Raw genomic sequence first — 21,647 nt, forward strand, 5'->3', positions numbered from 1 at the left:
GCACTTAACTAGGTGTACCCAGTCAGAATTCTTTTTAAAATATTTTTTAAATATTTTTATTTATTCACTGGCTAGAGACAGCCAGAAATCGAGAGGGGAGGGGGAGGTACAGAGAGAGAGAGAGACACCTGTAGCCCTGCTTCACCACTCATGAATCTTTCCCCCTACAAGTGGGGACCAGAGGCATGAACCCAGATTCTTTCACACTGTGATGTGTGAACTTAATAGGTACACCACCGCCTGGCCCCCAGTCAGAATTCTTAATAATTATACTTTATTGATTTCTATGTGAGAGACTCAAACACCACACAAGCTCAGACATATGTGGTGCTGGGAATTGAACCTGGACCTCAGACATGTAAGTCCTATGATCTGCTACCAAGCTCTCCCCTGCCTGATACTTATTTCTCCAGATGTTTATCTCTGTGTCTGTTATCTCCAAGCTCAGTGCTATCACATAACACGCTCAAGGATGACGTGATCCGTTTTAACCTTGCTCTTAACTTAAAGAGCAAGGTGTTGGTGTTCTTAGTATGTTGAGATTGTTATAGTGTACTGGTTATGACTGACAGAAAAGAAGTCTCCAAACACTGGCAGGATGGAAACCTATGCTGTACAAATAGGATCCTTAAGAATCCATTTATCTCAGAGTTGAATGGTGACATCCATCAAACTTCAGACAATGCTACCCACAGACATTATTTTTTCCTTAATTAATGCTGACTAGAGGAGAATAAGATAATAAGAAAAGTAATCTGGGGCCAGGTGGTAGTACACCAGGTTGAGTGTATATGTTACAATGCACAAGGCCCTGGGTTCAAACCCCCAGTCCATATGTGCAGGAGGAAAGGTACACAAGCAGTGGAGCAGGTCTACAGGTATTTCTCTGTTTCTCTCTCCCTCTCTGTCTCCCTCCTTCTCAATTTCCTTTGTCTTATGAAATAAGATAAATACAATTTAAAAAAAAAAGTCATTGCAAAGGATTGGGAATTAGCTCCAAACAAAATAAATTACTAAGTATAAGGGAAGAGTACACGTGTGATTCCCTGGTCACCATCACACAGGTAAGAGTGCATAGCTCAGGGGGTCGGGCGGTGGCGCAGTGGGTTAAGCGCATGTGGCGCAAAGCGCAGGGACCGGAGTAAGGATCCCGGTTCGAGCCCCTGGCTCCCCACCTGCAGGGGAGTCGCTTCACGGGCAGTGAAGCAGGTCTGCAGGTGTCTATCTTTCTCTCCCCCTCTCTGTCTTCCCCTCCTCTCTCCATTTCTCTCTGTCCTATCCAACAACGAACGACGTCAACAATGGCAATAATAATAACCACAAGGAGGCTACAACAAGGGAAACAAAAAGGGGGAAAAAATGGCCTCCAGGAGCAGTGGATTCATGGTGCAGGCACCGAGCCCAGCAATAACCCTGGAGGGAAAAAAAAAAAAAGAGTGCATGGCTCAGTAAGTCCATTGCAAAACCACTCTAGGACTCAGTGACAGTGACTGAGGTCATTCAAGCCTGTGACTTTCCATGGATTATTTAATCCCATCTCAATTTCATTCTGAGTCATATAGTTGGTCCTCTACTGAATATGTTTTGCTTCATTTTGTTTTGTTTTTGTAAGAACAGCCAGCATTTGAATTTATTTATTTTACTTTATTGTATTTATTTATTGGATAGAGATAGCCAGAAATCAAGACAGTAGCAGGGAGACTGAGAGGGCGAAAGACAGAGAGACGCCTGCAGTACTGCTTTACCACTTGTGAAGCTTTCCCCCTGCAGGTGAGGACCAGGGGCTCGAACTTGTGTCCTTGGGCTTTGTAACATGTGTGCTCAACCAGGTGCACCACCATTTGGTGCCCCCTGAGTATTGTTTTCATTGAGGTGAATAAATGCATACTTTGTTCAAACAGAGGGGGGTGAATCAATCTTTGGAAATACATTGGCAGGATTTCAAAAGCTCAGGGTTTAGATCTTACAGATGACCAAGAGGTAAGTTTATCTATTCTTGGAAACGCATTGTCAAGGGCATTGAGAATACTGGTCAGGTGCTTAGCCACAAGCCAACAAGGCACTTTGGGCTTCATCAGTATCTATCTATCCAGCTGCCTTAAATTTCAAGTCATCAAAATGAAAATAAAGAGGGCAACTTACTTTGGATTCTAAAGATAATGTTTATACAGAATGGCATGACGATTAGGATGGAACAAATAGCTCACAGAAATTTTGCATGTTATTACATTTTTTAAAATGTGTGATTGATAGAAGGTTACAAAATTGTAAGGCTACAGTGTATAATTGCACACCATACCTACCATCAAAACTCTATACCCCCACCCTCCCACCTCCCAAATACATTTCCTAACTCAGAGAGAGAGAGATTCCAAGTCAAAAACAAGAACCATACAGGAACAATGGGATACGTAGCACTAATCTGAGGAAGTAATGTTTGCTAACATTAAATAAGAAATTATTTGCAAGAATGGTACACAGATTCCTGTTTCTGAAGGGTTTGTCAATCCAGATACATTTTAGATTCAAATTTAAAATTAAATGAGTACATGTCAGTAATTTTAGTGTTTCGTTAATTTCATTTTATATCGTAATTGCCCCTTTCTGTTCCATGGAATTCCAGTAAACACCATTAAAAAGAAAGAGAAGATAGGAATCGTTGGTCCAAATTTGGATTTTCAGGTTAACTGCCCTATGGATATGAAAGACTTAAAAGAAACTATCAGCTACCCTGAGAGTATTTTGGAGTACTATTGCTGATGGGAATCTATGGTGGCAGACCAGTTTGACAACACAAAGTTGTTTTTACTGCAGCTGTGGATTACCTGTGGTTTCAATGGGCTACTGTGTATGCTTTGTTTATTTTATCCCTTCTTCCTGTTGGAAAAACAGCTGGAGAACAGACATCCTGCTGCTCAGAGCCTCCTCAGGCCTTGGAATATTAACAGGAAACCACAATAAGCACCTTCATTACTTCACCTGTGTCATATATGCAGGGGGGGGAAATGGAGCCTGTCAAGAGGAACTGATTTAAAACAGAATGAAGCAGTTTTGGAACCATATGTCTGAATATCCAAGAAACAAATATCCATCCACTGGCTTAATAAATTGACTTCCTTCACTTGGAGTTCATCCAAGGGGGGGTGGGGGAGTCAGTTCCCTGTAGGAAGGCATGCTACAACAGCCTATAACAATAAATGGAATAAAATATTCGGTGCATTAGACCAAGAAGCTGTATCACATAATTTATATCAGTTGCATTTGGCTTTTAACAAAATATGTGGGAGTGGTAGGATTATATAGATAGGGACAGAGGAAGCTAATCACTGCCCAAGACACGTTCATGTGTTTTCCATCATGGATAATTACTCAACTGAAGGCAAAAGGAATATTGTAAGGCTTACTCCAGTCATCTTCCCAGTTTCTTCCTTGGCAGTTGGGAGAGATCAAGGGTGGCGGAGAAGGGGAAGTGAATATTAAAGATCAATATTCCTTTCTCCAAATGAAGAGAGAGAGAGCTTAGAAACTTTATGATCTGATACGCTATATAACATCTTTGTCCTACTGGGTCAGAAATATTCTACGAAGTAGAATTCCCTAGTGCAGGTCCATCTCCTCCTCTGTAGATTGAGGTGATGGGGAAAAAAAAATCATTCTGGAAAACCCATTATCCCTTTAAACATAAAAATGAGCTACTGAGCACAAGGACAGAGAAAGAGAGAGAATTTTAACATTCCTTATTGAGCGCACTGGAGTCTGAAGCTAGTAAAGGAGATGTCTCAGAAGTAGACCATAGGACTTGACATGCCTGAGAACTTGAAGGCTCCTTGTTCAATTCACAATACCACCATATACAAGAGTCATGTGATGATCTGATCTCTCTCAAAAACAGCTCAATAAATCTTTTAAAAGAAAAATGCAGTATCATAGACGCATATGACACTGTCAGACCATGTAGTCACTATGAGTCCATGAATCCGACAGATCTGGTATAATTCCCACTCTCCCACCTTGAACTACAAAAACATAGGTCACTGCTTCTGTGTTTAAGGAGTTCTTCCTTTTTTACAAGGAGAAAGCTGAAAGTTATCCAAGCAACTAGAATTACACAAACATTTAGGATTATACAAAAAAAAATCAGACATCCACTTATAATATTTCATTTATTAACCTAATAAGAAAATACTTGAAACTATGAAGACATTAATTCAGAAATTGTTCTTTTCTCTCCAGTTTCACAAAACAGTTTCTCCAAATCCTCAACACATAGCAGACACTGATGTAATCTTCCTAGTATATTTTCTTCATTTCCACATGGGTTGTTAATGTCATCATCCGATGTTTTGTCCTAAACCACAATTACCCATTCATATAACATTGAAACAATTGCTTTGTTCATTCATCACATAGGTGAATATTTGTGCTGTTGCGTTCTCTTAATGTGATATAATAACTGATATCTTGCTTTTGAAAGGTCTCTTTTTAAAGGCTGTTTATGGTGACGCTCAACTCTTGTGAGGTCACTATGCCAGCCTCACCCCTCCCAGGAGCCATGAATAAGTCTCTGTTAAACTTCTTTTTTTTTATTTTATTTTTTTTTATTTAAGAAAGGATTAATTAACAAAACCATAGGGTAGGAGGGGTACAACTCCACACAATTCCCACCACCCAATCTCCATATCCCACCCCCTCCCCCGATAGCTTTCCCATTCTCTATCCCTCTGGGAGCATGGACCCAGGGTCATTGAGGGTTGCAGAAGGTAGAAGGTCTGGCTTCTGTAATTGCTTCCTCGCTGAACATGGGCGTTGACTGGTCGGTCCATACTCCCAGTCTGCCTCTCTCTTTCCCTAGTAGGGTGGGTCTCTGGGGAAGCTGAGCTCCAGGACACATTGGTGGTGTCTTCAATCCAGGGAAGTCTGGCCGGCATCCTGATGACACCTGGAACCTGGTGACTAAAAAGAGAGTTAACATACAAAGCCAAACAAATTGTTGAGCAATCATGGACCCAAAGCTTGGAAAAGTGGAGAGAAAGTATTAGGGAGGTACTCACTGCAAACTCTAGTATACTTCTGCTTTCTTACTTTGGTGCCATATTCCAAACTCAGTCAATTTCTGCTTTGCGTTTCTACTTGTTTTTTTTTTTTACATGCATAACATTCCCCAGATTCCCATTTAGCAATACAACCCCCACTATTTCATTCATCATTTTTCATGGACCTGTATTCTCCCCACCCACCCACCCACCCACCCCAGAGTCTTTTACTTTGGTGTAATACTCCAATTCCATTTCAGGTTCGACTTGTGTTTTCTTTTCTAATCTTGTTTTTCAACTTCGGCCTGAGAGTGAGATCATCCCATATTCATCCTTCTGTTTCTGACTTATTTCACTCAACATGATTTTTTTTCTTTACATGCCATACATCAGATAAGAGTTTAATAACCAACATATATAAAGAGCTTACCAGACTCAACAACAAGACAACAAATAACCCCATCCAAAAATGGGGGGAGGAATTGGACAGAATATTCACCACAGAAGAGATACAAAAGGCCGAGAAACACATGAAAAAATGCTCCAAGTCTCTGATTGTCAGAGAAATGCAAATCAAGACAACAATGAGATATCACTTCACTCCTGTGAGAATGTCACACATCAGAAAAGGTAACAGCAACAAATGCTGGAGAGGGTGTGGGGTCAAAGGAACCCTCCTGTACTGCTGGTGGGAATGTCAATTGGTCCAACCTCTGTGGAGAACAGTCTGGAGAACTCTCAGAAGGCTAGAAATGGACCTACCCTATGACCCTGCAATTCCTCTCCTGGGGATATATCCTAAGGAACCCAACACATCCATCCAAAAAGATCTGTGTACACATATGTTCTTGGCAGCACAATTTGTAATAGCCAAAACCTGGAAGCAACCCAGGTGTCCAACAACAGATGAATGGCTGAGCAAGCTGTGGTATATATACACAATGGAATACTACTCAGCTGTAAAAAATGGTGACTTCACCGTTTTCAGCCGATCTTGGATGGACCTATTTAAGTGTGCATTACAGTGCGCAAGAATCCAGATTCAAGCCTCTGGTCCCCACCTGCAGGCGGAAAGCTTCACCAGAAATAAAGCAGGGCTGCAGGGGTCTCTCCGTCTCTCTCTCTCCCCGTCTCCCCCTTCTTCTCAATTTCTGTCTGTCTTTATCCAATAAATAAATAAACATGGGAGTCAGGCAGTAACACAGTGGGTTAAGCACACATGGCACGAAGCACAAGGACCGGCGTAAAGATCCCGGTTCAAGCCCCCAGCTCCCCACCTGCAGGGGGGTCGCTTCACAGATGGTGCAGCAGGTCTGCAGGTGTCTGTCTTTCTCTCCCCCTCTCTGTCTTCCCTCCTCGCTCCATTTCTCTCTGTTCTATCCAACAACATCAATGGCAGCAATAACAATAACGACAAGGGTGAAAAACAAATAAATAAATAAGTATAATAAATTTCTTTTAAAAAGTGAATTGCGTTCTGCTAGAGTGTGCCAGGGACTAGAAAGCCAGGAATATTTGAGTATAGTTTTGTCCAAAGGTAGTTGCTGAGAGGCCGGGTGGTGGCACACCCAGTTGAGTACACACGTGACCATGTAGCAGGGCCTGGGTTCAAGTCCCCAGTACCCATTTCACAAGCAGTGAATATGTGCTGCAGTTGTCTCTCTTTCTCATTCCCTCTCTGTCCTCCCCCTTTCCAATTTCTTTTTTCCTATCAAATAACAGGTGGAAAAAGGAAGAGAGACCAGAAAGATGTTCTCACAATGTTCCAGGCTAGGCTTGGTGCTACATGGGAAGCTGTGGTGTCTCTTCCTCTAACTCTCTCTAAATAAAATGAGTGACCCAGAGCAGTGAAATCATACATGCAAGGCTCTGCTTACACCAAAATAAATGAGAAAATAAACACAAATAAATGTTCCCACTCAGTATCTCTGCTGAGAATGGTTCTGCGGTTTGGAAACCTTCTAAGAGAGAATCTCGTTCTTAATCCCTGGACTTCCTTCTAGCTATTACAGATGTCTCTATTGTCTCTTCTTTGCACGGGACTAGAGAGTTCAGAATAGTTTTGGGGTCAGGAGATAGTTCCCTTGGCAAAGTGCATACTTTACCAGGAGCCTGGACCTGGGCTTAAGTCCCAGCGCTGCATGGGAACACCATGCCAATGGATGGTGAAATGTGCTATGTATGTCTCTTTTCTCTATTGAAAAGTAGAAAAGAGGGGCTGGTGGTGGCGCACCTGGTTGAGCACACATGTTACAATGCACAAGGACCCAGGTTCGAGCCCCCTCTTCCCACCTGCAGGGGAAAAGCATTACGAGTGGTGAAGCAGGGCTGCAGGTGTCTCTGTCTCTTTCCCTCAATCATCCTCTCCCCTCTCGATTTCTGGCTGTCTCTATCCAATAAATAAATAAAGATAATTAAACAAAAAGGAAAATAGAAAAGAGGCTGGGCGGTAGCACACCTGATTAAACACGCAGAGTACTAAGCACAAGGACCTGTCCTTATCCAGGTTCAACCCCCCCAGCTCCCCACCTGCAGGGGGGCGCTTCATAAGCGGTGAAGGAAAAAATGGCCACCCAGAGGAGCAGATTCATCGTGTTGGCACTGAGACCCTGCAATAATCCTGCAGGTAATTAATGACATTTTTTTAAAGAAAGGTAGATAAGGTTTTCAGGGATCAGTCACTTCAAGGAGGCATAAAATCCATGGTAGCAAAAACTGAAGAAAAGGTTTCAGCACTCATGCAAAGTGTAGTTAATGACAATAGGATTATCTGAAATGGCAAGATGACCCAAAGTACAACAATTTCAATCAGACAGGATTGGTTCTTTCTCATGTAAAAAAGAAAACAACAACAACAACAACAAAAAAAAAAACCTCAGAGGAAAATGGCTCAGTGATTAAAGCACCAGCCTTACATACTTGAGACCCCGGGTTTGATCCCCAGCACCACAGGAGGGCATCAAAGACAGACAGACAGACAAGTAGATACCGCGGATGGGGGTGTGGCACTTTGATTTCTCTCCCCTCCCCTTTTTTTTTTTCATAAAAAAAAATTAAAAGTTGGACTGGGGAGGTGGCTGAGCAGTAGGACATAAGGCTGAGGCCCTGGGTTTTCTCCCCAACACCACATAAAATAAAATAAAATAAAATAAAATAAAATAAAATAAAATAAAATAAAATAAAGTTGGGAAAGTTGTCTTGATGGTTGACCTTGTTATTAAAAGGTCACATAAAAACTTTAAAGCACTGACAATATACCCTTTCAATTGAACATGGCATGATAGATACAGTGCCTAGCAACAAGACCCTAGCAACAGAAATTGAGGCAGTAAGTCTAAGTCTTGTTTATATAACAGAAACTTGAGTCACAGTGTCTGACTGAGGCCAAGCTCCATCTGGGAAAATGTGAATGTGCTGACCCAGAAAAGAGTTGGAGTCGGGCAGTGCTGGAACAATGACAGCACTTAAGTTCAGTCCTTTAAAAATTCAAAAGTTATGGCGAGGGCTCCCTAGACATGCCTGGGCTAGCCTGAAGAGCTCTACAAGAAGAAAGAGACCCATTCCAATTCCAACTCCAACTCAGGTTTTGCAGTTTATGAGACATCAGCTCAGATGAAGCGACAACATCCCCCATTTGGCTGTGAGGGAAATATTGAGTATCTCTCGGGCCAGAGAATAACCATTCCTACTTGCTGTCGAGAATGTCATTTTGCAAGGGAGTAGAGAATACTGTCCAATATATTTAAAATATTAATTTACCACTAGATTTCAGAGTCTACAGTTCACGTTTATTTTCTTCCTTCAGGAAATCAGAATAGTTTATCACTAATTGCACATGCATTAACTTAAAGAGTCTGTTCTCATTTCACAACTGTTTCACCAACAACTGCTTCTCTTCTGCAGCTGTTCATGTAGGTAGAACTCCACCCTTTGCAAAACCAAGAGTTTTCCCATCTTTTCTGACAAGAAAGAAGTTTGACCTCTCAAGAGTAAAATTAATTTAAAACTGAGTAAAGAGGAAACCACGCAACCCCAATTTGCTTAAAAGCACTATAATAAGGAGGCAGCATATCTCTTGAACTGCTGGGCAAAGAAAGAGATAAAATTTCAAATAATCACTACCAGTCTTGAAGCTTATTAGAGGAAAATGTTTTGTTTTCTGACAGAAATTTCTGAGCCATAACATTAGAAAATTCAATTTGGGTCCCAGATAAACCATAGACTTGAGCAAATCTCCTAATGTCTCTGAATTTCAAATTTCCTCTTCATAAACGCAGGAAAATGAAAGGCATTTTAAGATTTTTTTTTTCTAATTTTAATAGTCCTTGAGTTTAGGAAACTGCAAGTTTCTGAATTTCTTAAAAATTTCAAAATCAGGGAGTCGAACGGTAGCTGCAGCAGGTTAAGCGCACGTGGCGCAAAGTGCTAGGACCTTAAGGATCCAGGTTCGAGCCCCGGGCAGGGGAGCTGCTTCCCAGGCAGTGAAGCAGGTCTGCAGGTGTCTATCTTTCTCTCCCCCTCTCTGTCTTCCCCTCCTCTCTCCATTTCTCTCTGTCCTATCCAACAATGACGACATCAGTAACAACAACATTAATAACTCCAACAATAAGGCAACAAAAGGAAATAAATAAAAATTATTTTTAAAAGAAATTCCAAAATCACAAATGGCACAGAACATAGTCATTTTTCTCCTACTTCACACACAAACTGAGTGAATGATAATCCTCCCAGCAATTAGGGGGAAATCCAGATAGTGAAGACAGCTCCTAAAATCTATATTACAAAGGGAGAACCATGCTGACTTCTAGAGAGAGATGCTTAGCCCTTAGCTCTTCAGTCTTCTCATTTTCAGGTTACTATATTTATTTTTTTAATTTTATTAGTGACTTAATATTGATTTACAAAATTACATGTCAACAGGTAATCCACACCATTCCCACCACCTGACTTCTGAATCTTTAGTCTCCCCACTGCAATCCACTGCAGTTCCCCTAAGGTTGTAGACATAGGCCAACCATCATCTCTACAACTAGCTGTCTCCATTTATACATAATTCCCCATCCCCTTTTTCTTCCTGATCCAGTTCTCTCTTCCCCTCCAAGCTACTCATGACATTACTACCTCCGTATGTCCCTCTCCTTTTCCTCCTCCCCCTCCCCCTGCCCCTCCCCCTCCTCCTCCGCCTCCTCTTTCTTGTCCTCCTTCTTCTCTCTCTCTCTCTCTCTCTCTCTATCTATCTATCTAGCTCTGGGTGCTGATGGAGCTGGAGTTCAGAGCCCTCTTATCTTCTTCCTCCTATCACTTCTCCCCCCACTGGGAGTATGGATCAAGGTTGTTTTGGGGGGCGCAGAAGGTAGGAATTCTGGCTTCTGAAATTGCTTCTCCACTGGACATGGGCATTGGCCGGTAGATCTATACCCCCCAGCCTGTTTCTATCTTTCCCTAGTGGGCCAGAGCTCTGGAGAGGTGAGGTTCCAGGACACACTGATGAAGTCGTCTCTCCAAAGAAGTCAGGATGGCATCATGGTAGCATCTGCAGCTTTGTGTCTGGAAGGTAGCAGGCCATAAACTGAGACAAAATAGTTAATGAGCAGGGAACTCTTCCGTCTTTAGAAATGTGTGTGTCATTCCATTGATTCTTGTGCCAAGAGAACATTTGGATAAGGTGTCTGTTCCTTCCAAACTTGGATTTATTTATGATTCATATCCTGCTGCCAGTAAAATGTTTATAGCAGGTCATTTCCCCCACCCGTGCCAGTTTCAGAGGATTAAAGTTAATTAGAGCATTGGTCTTGATTACCCTTCTGCTGAATTCAGTTGGCCCCAGAATGACATTATCGTGAACCCCTCACTCCCATTTCATCTGCACCAGCCTCAGCCCATCCATCTTCCACTTAATGACCGGAAGTCTTCCAAATGCTCAGGTGACTGGTGCTTTTGGCAACATCGCACCTCCACCACCTGCTCCAAGTTCTGCAAGTGCTGTGTCTAGCACAGAGACTGTTAGTCCTAGAGCTTGTTTGTGGCTGTTAAGGAGACAGTGTTGCAAATCCTCAATAAACCACCTCTCTCTGTCAGAGACCAGATTCAGAAAGTGGAAGGAAATATGTTTTTATTGCTTTATTGAGGAAATAATGACTTACAGGGCAATTATGGGTACAGTCTCTTCCTTTCCCATGATAGGTGTCTACACACCATTCCTACCACCAACCCAAATCCCTTTTCACCATCATACACTGGATGTCCCTCCTTCCACCCATCCTGCCCAAGTCCAGAATCCTTTGCTTTGCTGCCATCCACTCTACCCAGTGCAAGCTTCACCTGGGCTTCTCTTTTCTACTTTGGCCTCTTAAGTACTACCTATAAGTGATATTTGCTATTCATCCCTCTCAGTCTGACTTATCTCACTTAACATGATCCTTTCAAGTCCCATCTAAAATATGGGAAAAAATAATTTTCCCTTTATTTGGGGGGGGGGGGATTCATGGTTTAGAGTTAACGGTAAAAATACATTAGTTGGTCCATGTGTAACATTTCTCAGTTTTCCAAATAGCATCCTCCCCTTCCCCCCACTAGGTCCTCCTCCGCCATCACGTTCCAGGACCTGAGCCCTCCCATGACCCCAGAATCTTTCACTTTGGCGCAGTACACGAACTCCAGTCCAAGTTCTGCTTTGTGGTTTCCCTTCTGATCTTATTTTTCAGCTTCTAGCTATGAGTGAGATCATGCCATATGCATCCTTTTGTTTCTCACTTAACATGATTCCTTCAAGCTCCATTCAAGAGGGGGTGACAAAGGTGAATCCACCATGAATCTGAGACTTTGAAGTCTTAGGAATAAGAGTCTCTTTGCATAACCATTATGCCATCTACCCCTGTTCACATTTCTCAGTGTTCCACATAACAATTCAACCCCCTCTAGGTCCTCCTCTGCCATCCTGTTCCAGGACCTGAGCCCTCCCCCCACGCCCAGAGTCTTTCACTTTGGTGCGGTGCACCAGACCCAGGCCCACTTCTGCTTTGTGGTTTCCCTTCTGTTCCTACTGTCTATGAGTGGGATCATCCCATATTCAACCTGGGAACAGAGAATTTTTGTGCAAAGATAAAGGTGTCGCACTTTCTGGGTGGGAGAAAGAAGCCCCTACCTTACCACCACCACCCCCACTAGAAACACATTAGATTTCAAGGCAAAACAAAACAAACAAACAAAAAAACACAGTGGTTATGCCAGGTAGCCACGACCTTTCTCTCCCATTCTTGCCACCTTGAAAACTCTGATCATCTTTAAAGACTACAAGCTGCCTCCACTGTCTTTGCCACTTGCTTAAATGTTACAGATTTTTTTCTCCCTTCTGAGCCTAAATCACCCCAGGCCTACCGTTCTGGGATGTCCCCTTCTGGGGGTACCAAATCCCTGTCACATGCTCAAAATTTCTGTTCTGTTAGGACTACTAGCTTATTTGCTGTGTCCCCTCATAAGCCACAATCACTTCACAGGTAACTAATAAATAAGTTTTTTTGAAAAGTCTTCTCTACCCGGTGGCCTAGGACAAGATCTGTTCGCTTTAAATACTTAGCCAGTGTCTGTTTAAAGAAAAGTCTGAGGGGCCAAGAGGTGGCACACCTGGTTGATCACCCATGTTACAGTGCACAAGGGCCCAGGTTCAAGCCCCAGCCCACCCCCAGTCCCCAACTGCAGGGGGACAACTTTGCATGTGGTGACTGGGGTTTGAACGTATCCAATAAAATGGAAAAATGGGCCACCAGGAGCAGCGGATTTGTAGTGCTGGCACAAAGCCTCAGCGATAACCCTGGAGGCAATAGACAGACAAATAAATAAATGACAAATACCAGCAATACCATCTGGGTACTCATCATCATCAACCAATTACTTGATCACCCCAAGGCTAATTTTCTTCTTGTGCAAAGTAATGCTAAGAACATTTTTATGTAGACCTTGTGATGACTGCTCAGAAGATGTCTAAGAAATGCTTGATGCCGGGGGCCCGGGTGGTGGCTTACCTGGCTGAGAGCTCACAATACAGGTGCTCCAAGACTCAGGTTCAAGTTCTCGGTCCCCACCTGCAGGGGGAAGATTTCACAAGTAGTGAAGCAGGGCTGCCAGTGTCTCTCTGTCTCTCTTCCTCTCTATCTCCCCTCCCCTCTCAATTTCTGGTTGTCTCTCTCCAATAAATAAATAAATAAATAAATATCATTTTAAATGTTTTTTTTTTAAAAAAAGAAATGCTTGACTCAGAACCTGCTGTGTTATAAGCCCCCTTCAAGCAAACAGACTTATTGTAGCATGAACCAAGAGCAGAACTCATGTACGATAAGTCTGAACAGCCGTCACAACTCCAGCTTTGTTTTTTTTGAATTCTATGTGCATAGGGAGAGAAGAAGGAGAGGGAGGAACAGAAAGAGTAAAGAGATAAAGAGACATCCTTTCACCAGCCATGAAGTTCCCTGATGCACCTATGTGGGGCCTTCCATCCCGATTTCTGGTTGTCTCTATCAAGTAAGTAAAGATTTTTACAATTTTTTTAAAAAAAGAATAAACATGAATTTGAATTAAAAAAAAAACAAAAAAGACAGAAGCAAGCAAATTCTAAGACTAGGAGAACCATGGGCCTATCTTTGGGAGGTAGGCAGGTAGGGAGAAAGAATTCTGGTGGTGGGTGTGGTGTGGAGTAATCTTACAATCTTGTCACAGACTATTAATAACAAAATTTTTTAAAGTCCGAAATGTTGGTGGTATATTTGGCTAACAAATGGAAAGTGCTCCTCAGCTCCCCCTTGCAAATAAATATGACTACGTGATCAGGTTCTGGGTAGTGGAGAATCAGCAGATGAGAGGTGTGTGGCTCCAAAGGTGTGTTTCTCCAGCTTCTCGGTCCTGTCACATGGAACTTGCAAGTCAGGCCTAGCACTCCATCCACAAGGATGAGGCCACTAAGTATGGTGAAATACAACATTGGTAGCCAAGTGGGTCCTAGATGATTGGCCCATCTCACTTCCCGTCTCTGTTACTGTATTTCATTTGGGAAAAACAAATTGATATCTTCTTTGGCCCAGTGAGATTTAGGAACCCTGTTATTCAAAACAGGAACTAGAGTCCAACATATATAGACAGAGCATACGTATTTATTTTTATCTCCAGATCTGAGAAACACAACAAAAGTATAAAAAGAAGGAAACAAAACAAACAAACAAAAATAAGAACCCTACCATGTTATTCTTTGTCCTCATTTCTCCAGCCCCTTGAGGAAATCTGTCACTCATATTCTCCCTTATATGTATGTGCAGCAATGAGTCTGAGGAAAGCGAAGGAGACAGAGTAGGAAGTTGAACCCAAAATGGAAGAACTCTTCAGAGGCTACGGTTAGGGTTGGGGTTTGGGTTAGGGTTTGGGTTCTAGTAGACCACAGTGACTCACTAACTCCCCAAATGCTATCTTCATAGTGAGTTAAAGAAATGATACAGAGAAAGATGGGTGGGTAGGGAATCCAGATAAGCATCCTGAGATGAGCTAGATTAACTTTCCCAATTATCCAAGTCCATCTTTGTCCTTAAGTCATGAAATGAAAACTTCCATGGTCACCGTTTTTACATAGAAAACACATGTAATCACTGTATCGACAAAGATATATATCTACTTTTTTTTTTTTTTTTTTTACCAGAGCTCTGACTTATGATGGTGCAGGAGATTCAACCTGGGACTTCAGAGTCTCAGGCATGAGAGTCTTTTTGCATAACCAGTATGCTATCTCCCTTGCTCAACTATTCATACTTTTTTTTTAATTTGGTTCTGAGATAAGTGAAAGCTGGGGGGGCGGGGAGGTGTCTGATGTCTGACTTAACAAGGACTCCATAATACACACTTGGTTGCCCAAGAGGGCTATAGTTCTCACCTCCACAGCTCCAACTTCCAGTCATGAGGTTAGTGGTGATAAGATGTCAGTCATTGTATTATATCCTTCTATGAACCTGCTAGCCTGCACAGTACTTAGAAACGGTCCTGGGACTAGCACAAAGATTGTTACACCGTATAAATGCATCCATAACAGAGTTCCAGGACTGTCTGCATAGACTTCCCCTAATCCCCACTGACCAAAACACTTGGAAAGATAGAATGTTTAACCCAGAAATCTGGCAATAGTGATTGCATAGATCAGCTAAGTGTCTGGGTGTAAAGTCTTGGAGTTATAGTAAAGAGAAGTGCGAACTCTGTTTTAGAAGACATTACAAGAGTCCAGTCAGAAATGTGTGCAAAGACCCAAATGAAATCCTTCTTGTTGGAGCCCACTACATTAACCACGTTACTTTTGGCTTCTAGCAGAAAGACTGCTTACAGCCTAATTGAAGTCCTTTACACATTATAATTCTGTCCTCTAAGTGCGATAAAAAGCATATGGTCTCAGTCACCTGCTAGACATTTTACAGGGAAAGGGTGTAAATTCATTTATCCAAACCTTTCAATTAAAGGATTTTTCTTGAATTTAAATCATCAGATACCAACTTAGGACTTCAATCCAAAACAGACATGCCCTAGGAGAGTTAAAAAGACCTTTTGAAAGACAAAAGAAGGTTTCTAGCCTGCTCACAATTAGCCATTACATGCTACTAAGGCTGCTTAATTGGGTCTGCCACTCTCAATTAACCACCACCAAGTGACAAGGGGAGTGAATGCCCCAAACGAAGCACACACGTTACCAATTATCTCCATTAGGGATCAGAATGAAATTGTATGTTTGGCTTTGATTTTTTTCCCCCCTTTTCCTCTTGAGCTCTGAGAAGTCATACAAATTAAAGTAGTGAAAAGACCAGAGTTTAAAGATAGCTCCTTTTCCTCCTAAGTATTAAAAAAAAGCCTACATGTGTGGAAACTACCACACAGTTTTTCAGCAGGGATATTCCCACTCAACCCCCTCATTCACTCCACAGCAGAGCCCACGGTTCCATAGGAGATGGGAGGTCCTCACAATGACAAGGGGAGCCCTTTGTGACTCAGACATCAAACTCATTCTCCTCCTCTGCACCAAATAATAACAGAAATGATTTAGCCGAGAGAAATCTTCCCTTCTTATGCACTAAGAAGCAAACATATTATCTCTGTTGTGATTCACAAGAAATCCAGTCAACCCTATTTTATTGCAGTGCCAGAGAGGGGGGAGGGGGAAGAGAAAGTTTGTGTACAAGGATGAGGGTACAACCCCCATATGAATGTCTGAATGTCAGAGCTGATTTCAATAGCCCCCTCCCTATAATTACACTTCAAATTTGAATTTTCAGGACCTGACATCTTTAAAATTTATATTTAAATGTGTGTGTTTAAGCATACATATTGTCAATATGGAATATTTTTATATGTTGGTGCTATACCAAACCTTTGGTGTAAATTAAGTGTAAGTGGAGAAAAAAAAAGATTTTAAAGAAAATGTGTACTAGGGACTAGTGGTGGCTCCCTAGAGAGGACTCATGCATTGCCACGAGCAGGGACCCAAGTTCAAGCTCCCTGTCATCCATAGAAGGGAAGCTTCAAAAGTGAGTGTTGAGGTAGTGCTACAAATGTCTCTCCTAGACTGGCGGGGAGTATGGATCGAACTGCATAGCCCACGTTCAGCGGGGAAGCAATTACAGAAGCCAGACCTTTCACCTTCTGCATCCCACAATGACCCTGGGTCCAAATTCCCAGAGGGTTAAAGAATAGGAAAGCTATGAGGGGAGGGGTTGGGCTATGGAGTTCTGGTGGTGGGAATTGTGTGGAGTTATACCCCTCTTATCCCATGGTTTTGTCAGTGTTTCCTTTTTATAAATAAAAATGTTTTAAATATATGTCTCTCCTTCTCCCTCTCCTTCTCTATATCTCTCTGTTTCTTACCTTCCATCAAAGAGAGAGAGAGAGAGGAAGGAAGGAAGGAAGGAAGGAAGAGAAAAAGAAAGAAAGAGAGAGAGAGGGAGAAAAAAAGAAAGAAAGAAAGAAAGAAAGAAGAAAGAAAGAAAGAAAGAAAGAAAGAAAGAAAGAAAGAAAGACAATGGATGAATGGTGAGAGAGAGAGGAAGAGGAATGACCACTGGATCAGTGGAATCGTGCAAGCTCCAAGACAAGCCCCACCACTAATCTGGTAAAAAAAAAAAAAAAAAAAAAAGACCTAGCAATCTAGCATAACTCAGTTACCATGATGTTTTAAACCCTGTTTCACGTTTTCATTTGTATTTACAAAAAGAAGAAGAACTGTGAGAATCAAGTTGTATTTGGAAATTTTGATGTTTGCTTATAAGTATTACCTAGCTCGGAGCCAGGTGGTGGAGCATTACTGCACACATTACAGTGCACAAGAACCCGGGTTCAAGACCCTGGTCCCCACCTGCAGGGGGGGAAGCTTCATGAGTGGTGAAGCAGAGCTGCAGGTGTCTCTCGGTCTTTCTCTATCTCCCCTTCCCCCCTTCAATTTCTCTCTGTTTCAATCCAATAGTAAATAAATAAAAATATTTTAAAAGACTCAAAAACACTAATTTATTTATTTAAAAAAACAAATATCTATTACCTAGCTCTATGAAATTCTACTGAAGTAATCATCTTCCTGCAGTTGATGGTTCAACATATTATAAAGACACTAAATGGAATTATGTGGGTTTTCCCTGGCCCATGGAGCAGCAAGATACCATAATATAGAGCTGGTCCCAGAATTAAGTATCTTTCCACAACTGGTTCTTTTTTCAGCTACCAAAACTGCTGAGAACTTGACTCTCCCAATTGTGGGCAAGGCCCAATCAAGTGTTCAGGGCTTTTTTTCAAGCCCATCTCAACCAGCAAGCAGTTCACAAACTTTGTTTCTGTAAGGACCCAGAGTAAACATTGCAGGCTCTGGAGACCACAAGTTCTCTCTCTGTTGCAACTCCACTCTGTCTTTGTAGGGAAAACACAGATAATAGGTAAACAAATGAGTGGGACCAGATTCCAAGAAAGTATTTCATCACCCCGGAAAAAAAAAGAAATCAAAGTGACTTTGATGTGGAGGAGCTAGAGTTCAGAATTGAAGAGAAAGATCTAGAATCACTGGGGGGGGGGGGGGGGGGTGCTTGACAAGGATACTGACTCACAGGCCCTACCGCCATTTTTCTTTTAATAATAGATCCCACAGATGTGATTTGTTGTTGTTTCTTTAAGCCGCCCCACTGATTCTGATTCAAGTCAGATTTGCATTCCCTTGGTCTAGACAATGGCCACAACTTTTTCAACAGCAATCTAACATTGCCAATTAGTCAGTGTTAAGGAGTGAAGGCCACTATTACAGCAGACCCTAAATCTCAGTGGCTTCACCCAGTAAGAACTGATCTAGGGGAGATGGAGGGACTGGAGAGGGAGTTGAGTTATAATGCATGGTGGTAGAAACAGACCTAAGTTGGACGTGGGAGTGCTTTGCAGACACCTATCACAAGGAGACAGGAAACTGTGGCTTTGTGTCAACAAACATTCTGTAAACCATTAACCTCCCAGTGAAATGATAAAAGAAACAAGAAAACAAATTCATAAGCATCAAGAAAAAAAAATATTTTGAGGCTCAAACTGAAGTATTTTATTGATTGGTTTTACATCTTAAATAAAATTTTGACTGCCAAGGAACATTTTGCACTAATTCCAAACTAAGTTTTCAATAATTTCTTTATTGGAGAACACACAAAGTGAACAACAACAAAACTGTTCAATTCGAACATCAACTACCTCATCAACACAATTTAGTTTGGTTTTTTGTTTGTTCGTTTTCTTAAAGTTAAGTATAGGATGTTGAAAGGCAAAAGAAGGAGACTGTAAATATTTTTGTGGTTTAACTAGAGAGTTCATCTCAGGCGCCCAGTGGTGGCGTACCTGGCTGAGCGCACATGCTACAATTCGCCAAGGACCTGGGTTTGAGCCCCCAGCCCCCACCTGTAGGAGGAAAGTTTTGCAAGTGGTGAAGCAGTATTGCAGGTGTCTCTCTGTTTCTCTCCCTCTCTATCACGCCCTTCTCTCTTGATTTCTGGCTGTCTTTATTCAATAAATAAATGAGTGAAATTAAAAAGAGAGTTCATGGGAGCCAGCAGTAGCGCAGCAGGTTAGGCACACATGGCACGAAGCGCAAGGACCTGCACTAAGATCCCAGTTCGAGCCCCCCGCTCCCCGCCTGCAGTGGGAGTCGCTTCACAAGATGTGAAGCAGGTCTGCAAATGTCTGTCTTTCTCTCCCCTCTCTCTGTCTTCCCTTCCTCTCTTGATTTCACTCTGTTCTATCCAACAACATCAATGGCAACATTAACAACAAGGGCAACAAAATTGGGGTGGGGGGGAAATGGCCTCCAGGAGTAGTTAATTCAGAGTGCAGGCACCGAGCCCCAGCAATAATCCCAGAGGCGAGAAAAAAAAAGAGAGAGAGAATTCATTTCATAAGAAATATTTCTGACGGGCGATAGCTCAGCAGGTTAAGCGCATGTGGCGCTAAGCGCAAGGACCAGCTGAAGGATCCGGGTTTGAGCCCCCAGCTCCCCACCTTCAGGGGAATCGCTTCACAGGTGGTAAAGCAGGTCTGCAGGTGTCTATCTTTCTCTCCCCCTCTCTGTCTTCCCCTCCTCTCTCCATTTCTCTCTGTCCTATCCAACAATGACGACACCAATAATAACTACAACAATACAACAACAAGGGCAACAAAAGGAAATAAATAAATATTTTTTTAAAAAGAAAGAAGTATTTCTGATATCTTCCCAAATAAAATTTAAGAAAATGGATTTCTGTCTCCCCTCACCCTCTACCTTCTAGGCTGTGCCATCCGGAACTCTTGAAAGAGTAATGGCGAAGGACTACCCACTTTTGATACGTCAGCAGAAGAGTGGCATATGTGTACTTGTGTCCGTGGGTCACTTGGCCCCTCCATCAGGCTCTAACCTATCGGCCAGGGAGGGAAGCACACTAACTGACACACCTGCCACATTTTGGTCTGACTCATCATCTGTAACTCTGGCCTGCCACCTGCTTCCTCCAGACCACACAGAAAGGACACTCCCTAGAGGCACGGCCATCAATTAACTCTGAGCAGCTCTTCAACACGCAGCTTCACACCCAAAACTTTTTACTAAGGCTTAGCTCTTGCAAAGACTACAATCTGGCAGTTCTGAACTTTTGCTGAGTTTTAGACATCCAATAAGGTTGGGGGGGGGGGCTGGGGCAGGGAGGGAGGGAGAGTATTTGTTTTTGGTTGTTTGCTTGTTGTTTTTTTTTGGGGGGGGTTTCCCCTGATCAAAATAAACCAGAATTGTTTTGGTATTGATCTAGAGTGGCTGGGATAGCTGGCATCTGAGGTGGAGACGCACAGCTAAGTAGAAAAAGGGAAAGAGCCACAAGCAGAAGCCTAAATTGGCCTCAGGTTCGCTGGTAAAACAGCTGGATCTTGGTCTATTTCAGTAAGCGAATCTGTATCCAAGATAGTCCATATTAAAAAAAAAAAAAAAAAAAGGAAGATGAAATGGAGAACTTGCTATTCCAGTCCAGTAACCAGAATAGCCCATTTCCAGTTTTCAAATGTGAGGGAGAATACCTAAATTGGAGGCCTCTGTTGGAATATTTAGAAAGGTACTAATCAGTTCAAGATAAAGCACTGTTACTGATCTTGAAACTCCAAAGCATTTACTTTCTACTCAAGTAAGATTTCAAGCCAGATGTTTGAACTAGTCAAGGGATATTTGAAAGAGGCCTTGTGACCTTTCTCACAGAGACTGAGATGACAAGTGGAGCTAGATCCTACAGGAAAAACTAAGGAAGCACTAGGAAACCTGAGGACAATCCCAACTTCACTTCTTTTTTTTTTATATTTATTTACTTACTCCCTTTTGTTGCCATTGTTGTTTTATTGTTGTAATTATTACTGTTGTTATTGAATAAGACAGAGAGAAATAGAGAGAGGAGGGGAAGACAGAGGGGGAGAGAAAGACACCTGTAGACCTGCTTCACCGCCTGTGAAGCGACTCCCCTGCAGGTGGGGAGCCGGGGGCTGGAACTGGGATGCTTATGCCGGTCCTTGTGCTTTGCACCACGTGCGCTTTACCCACTGTGCTACCACCTGACTCCTGCCAACTTCACTTCTTAATGTTGCTGACTTTTTTTTTTTTTGCCTCCAGGGTTATTGCTGGGACTCAGTGACGGCACTGGGAATCCACTGCTCCTGGAGGCTGTTTTCCCCCCCATTTTTGTTGCCCTTGTTGCTACTGTTGTTGTTATTATTGTTATTGATGCCATTGTTGTTGGATAGGACAGAGAAATGGAGAAATGGAGAGAGGAGGGGAAGACAGAGAGGGGGAGAGAAAGACAGACAGCTGCAGATCTGCTTCACCGCTTATGAAGCGACTCCCCTACAGGTGGGAAGCCGGGGGCTCAAGCCAGGATCCTTTTGCCACCTGCGCTTAGCCCGCTACACTTAACCCACTGTGCTACCGCCTACCCCCAGCTGATGACTTCTAAGTATCCATATGTGTGTTCTGCTTAGTCCAAGTGAGAAGACATGCTAATCGATTGAAGGTGTTTATTATCCTTCAGTATTCAGACCTGACTCAGCACAAACCCTGATTGCAAAGGTTGCACAAAAAAA

General features: G+C 42.5%; 1 long non-coding RNA gene across 1 annotated transcript in view; it reads right to left on the reverse strand.

Moving 5' to 3' along the window:
* Positions 1–21,647, reverse strand: part of LOC132539527 (uncharacterized) — a 29,106-nt gene that overhangs the window by 1,578 nt on the left and 5,881 nt on the right. The window contains exon 2 of the long non-coding RNA XR_009550872.1: positions 13,055–13,114. This is a non-coding gene — a long non-coding RNA (uncharacterized LOC132539527). The remainder of the gene's footprint in view (positions 1–13,054; positions 13,115–21,647) is intronic.

Source organism: Erinaceus europaeus, chromosome 7, assembly GCF_950295315.1.
Source record: "Erinaceus europaeus chromosome 7, mEriEur2.1, whole genome shotgun sequence".
Lineage (NCBI taxonomy): Eukaryota > Metazoa > Chordata > Mammalia > Eulipotyphla > Erinaceidae > Erinaceus > Erinaceus europaeus.